The sequence below is a fragment of the Anneissia japonica genome, unplaced genomic scaffold (genome assembly GCF_011630105.1).
Source record: "Anneissia japonica isolate Jap-2015-1 unplaced genomic scaffold, ASM1163010v1 scaffold288233_len47135_cov101, whole genome shotgun sequence".
Classification (NCBI taxonomy): Eukaryota; Metazoa; Echinodermata; class Crinoidea; order Comatulida; family Comatulidae; genus Anneissia; species Anneissia japonica.
In genome coordinates this window covers 40901-45296 of record NW_022710250.1, presented here as the reverse complement: position 1 = coordinate 45296, position 4396 = coordinate 40901, and the positions used below count along the sequence as shown (strand labels likewise).

General features: G+C 30.5%; 1 protein-coding gene across 3 annotated transcripts in view; it reads left to right on the top strand.

Annotated features, from left to right (window-relative positions):
• The first annotated feature begins 57 nt into the window (after positions 1-57).
• LOC117106977 (glutathione synthetase-like) overlaps positions 58-4396 on the top strand; it is a 13329-nt gene continuing 8990 nt past the window's right edge. The window contains exon 1 of one of the 3 annotated variants that reach the window (XM_033248496.1): positions 58-219. The gene's annotated coding sequence lies outside the window, so the exon portion shown is untranslated. Of the gene's footprint in view, positions 255-2864; positions 3290-4396 lie in introns of those variants that run through there. The other 2 variants (XM_033248495.1, XM_033248497.1) reach the window with 2 other exon arrangements.

The window sequence follows — 4396 nt, the reverse complement described above, 5'->3', positions numbered from 1 at the left end:
ACATATTTATTTCTCCATGGCTACCAAGGTGATGGGAAATGGACTAATCCAGATATGAAGTGGATCAGCCCACACTTAGTTTAGCCAATTAGACTGGCAAATTAACTACTTAAGTTCAGTACAGTTAGGAAGAGTGTAAGATTGATGCTTGAGAATTCGTCTGGGATGGTTACATTGACAATTACCAGTAGTAAAGCGGGCTGAATCCATGAGATAAGGGTATGTTTGGGATTCTTTCTATTTCCCCTGTATTGGTAAGTGATCACAATTACAGTATATGGAAACGTTGTATCATTTGCTTTCCAAGGTCTCCTTATAACCATTGGAGAAAACTGGATTTTTTTTTCACAAAAGTACATTTTTGGTACAAAATCTATTATTTTTTTGTAATGGCCCAAGCGAATTATGTTGTAAAAAATTTAACGTGTACGGAATATATTGTCGTTATGTTTGCCATGTGAGGGGATAGGCCACTTTAAAAAAAGAAAAAAGCTAGCTGTTTGGCATACCCAATTTTTGGTGCCTAAAACAAAAATTATGAACCCATGATTCGCTGAACTATTTGGTAAGTAATCCTACATGTTAATTTTTTTAAAACGTTATACAATACAGCCCTATCATGGTCCACTTCAAATTTTAATTAAAATAAACATTTATTTCTTCACACTTAAATATTACAATTATACAATTGGATTTCATTTTAGAAAATAGGATTGTGTGAAGAAGAAGGCAATGCTAAAAAATATACTCCAAATTAAAAATAGATAAAAAGAAAAATCATTTATCCAGTGACACTAGTGTAGCGAGCGTACACATAATTAAGAAAGCAAAAATATGTTGTTTTTTTGTTTTTGTTTTTTTTTTTAACTAATTCAAGTAAGAAAGCAAATATGAAAACAAAACACGGATACAACACAGAGGAGATACGGGAAAATGATTAGGCAAAATATGGTACCGTAACACTAGTATTAAAATGTAATTAATTATTCATATATATTAAGCTAAAAGATATTGATTGATCTAAGAAGGGAAAATTTTCTTGAAAGGTGCCGATATAATTTCAAGGGAGTTCATTGTTTAGAAGTTTAGAAACACTAAATCGAATATAGTGTTGGAGTAAAGTAAGTTTGGGTTGGGGAAGTTGAAGGTTGTCACGAGTTTTCATGCTGTAAATTTTAGTTCTTAAAAACGGTGCAAAGGTTGATAGGTTGATTGGTACTGTATTGTCATAAACAATGATACACTGTTGTAAAATATTGAACTCACTCAAATTAAATAAAGAAAAGTGGGGGAAGGGGAAGAATGAGCAAGGAATGGTGCATCCGAAATTCATTCATTCATTCATAATGGTATATTTATTAATAATAAATATTTTTCATAAAATCAATTAAGCACAACAATAAAAGGTTAAAATGGGTAAAGATAGGCCTACAATAAAAAACCGACATTGAAAAAAAAAAAAAAAAAAAAAAGAGATTAAAAACAAAAACAATCCTGTATTTGAACACAAATTATTGAGTTTGTTATGCAGCAATAGTGCGCGTGGGTTATTGCTTTGCTTCATCGATTTTTTTTATAGATAAAAGTTTAAACTAAGTATATATGTAGGCTGTTATATATATAGAGCTGTAAAAATATAGATGAATAGATAACGGTTTATTCAATAAATTCACATAAAAAATACATCATTGTAGCAGAGCTGAATTTCGATGGTATTTACAAATATATGTATATAAAAGGAACAAAATCAAGCAAGCAGAATATCACAAAAAAGACAGAATATCAAAATTACATTGTACATTCAATTAAAAAAACGTCAATATATAATTACATTAAAATGATTTTATCAATATTTACAGAATATCAAAGTTAAATTAAATGCATTCAATAAAAAAAAAACATTTACTATAAAATTATTCCATCAATATTATTAACATGGGATAAATTTAGATTAATAAATTAATTATTTACATTAAAAAAAAAAAAATTAAAAAGAAAGAATTTCAGTGTAAATGGCATCGGCCAGTTGGAATTTTTAACTTATTTTAAAGTCGTAACATAATTTTCGGCGTCTTTCGACTAGAGTCACTGTATTAAAGAAGGTAAGTGCGTTAGCATAATTTGTACATAAAGCACCCAAGATCATCTTAGTGCATTCAATGCTGGGGCCGCATATTCTACAGTTAGTCGTACATAGCAATTATATAATATATAATTACACTATATTATAGTAAAAAGGTCTTTAGGGGGAACCTATTGTGGTGTCTTAAAAATACGTATCGTATGAAATTTACCATTGGCTCTATTTAGCATCTGTTTCACCTGTGTGTTTCATTTGAGATCACTTTGTACATAAATAAATACCAAGTAGTTTTACACATTGTTGACTAACTATCTCTGTGTAATTTAAATGAAGAGTTATAAGGTGTGGGGAGATCGCATGAAACATATTTCCCATGGTGGAGCACTTTAGTTGAGTTAAGTTTCATTTGATTGTTTGTTGGCCATTCACTAAAGGAATTAAGGACATACTAAAGGGCTGATATATCACTTCTCTTTCTGCACTCAACTAGGGTAATATCATCCAAATATTTGAAGTGGGTAATAATGTTCCCAGTAACAAAACAAGCATCATTAATTAAGGTAAGAAAAATTATGGGGCCTAATTTCCTCCTTTGCGAGACACCTGCATGTAATTCCACCCAATCAGATGTGGTGGAATTGTATCGGTCACATTGCATTGCCTTCGATCTTGGAGTAAGTTTTAAATCCGCAATACACATGATGGGTTCACACCAAGGGATACTAACAAAAAAATTGTTAGGATTAAGTTCCATATTGTTATAGTGTATATGTTGCCCATTGTGATAGTTCATCCAAATGACTTTGAATTAAGCAAGGATACTTGCAAAGACGGGGTTCTTCAATGGTGATATCTTTAATCGCATACCGGTACTTAAAAATGTCAATAGACTTATCGTTAAATACGTCGTTAACCATGGCGAGAAACAGAGAGGTCCTAAACTGGTACATTGAGAAACACCATCATGAATAAATCCCCAATTACTAATCCTATCATGATATCTAACACATTGTATTACAACTACAACTACAGTGCTTTCGCTTTGTTTCGAATAGTTTCCAAATAGCATGAAGTTGCACTTCTCGACATTAACCGAAAGTTTATTAACATTACGTATTCAGTAACATGTTAAGTTCATGATTATTATAGTGACATGAGAAACAAGATTATATTTGAACAGAATATAGTGGTATTGTCAGCATAAAGGTAAAAATGTCAAAATTGTTTTGGATGAGTTGGTTAAATCATTAATGTAAAAAAAAAGAGGACCAAGAAGAGAATCTTAGGGGACATACGAAAATTTAAAATTTGAAGAAGAGGATCAAAGTGTGTGCATTGCTGACGGTTAGCTAAATACTAAAAATTAAATTTAGTGCAGTTCCAGGGATACAATTTGAAATGTACCGTAATATTGTGGTTGATAATTTTGAAAGTTTTAGAAAGGTCAAAAGATACCGACAGAAAATAACGTACTTCCAATTTAATCAGAGATTTTATTATTAAGATCGATTAAAGCAAAAGCTGTAGAATATTTTTTTTAAACGAAAATTGCTTGACATAAAGAATATTATGTTTGGTGATAACGTTATATGTACCATCGTAAATCATATTATTCCAATAGCATTTATATTTGAAAATATTAGTATTGTTAGGATGACGGAGGGTCTTAGTTAAAATAGTAGGCTAAGCAATATGAACGTATTGCAAAAAAAGCTTGCTTCTTTATAAAATACCGTAACACTTATGATGAGGGGGATCAAATTTCAGAATTTGGTCATTTTTCATAAGGATGTGGTCATTTTCGGACTGTTCGTCCTGGATACAGATTTTGGCACACATCCCATGTTGTTCCCTGGGTTCAAATTAGTCTATATCAGCTGAGATATTCTCCCCTAAATTAAGTGCATACAAATCTTAGTCTACATGAAGTGGCAGAAGCACTTAATCAATCTCTTTTGAAATTATTCTTGATAAAAGTACAATCCAACCCTCTATGAAATACGCAATCTCAGTTTATTTTATTAAGGTTACAAAAGCGTGCTCCTAGAATATTTTAAAAAATAATTTGATTTTTAAAAATAATCGTGGGATTTATCTTATTAATCAAAATAATAAGAAACTTCTTAATGAACGTAGATATTAAAATACATTATAAAAAACACTTTCTCTAATTATCGTTAAGATTGACATTCTTAAACAAAATTTCCATAATCAATGATATTTTCCTCTTTTTTTTGTATAATAACTGATGTATGTTATTCATCGGTAAGTCGGGTACATTAATTCGTCGCTCACATCACGAACTAACACAAT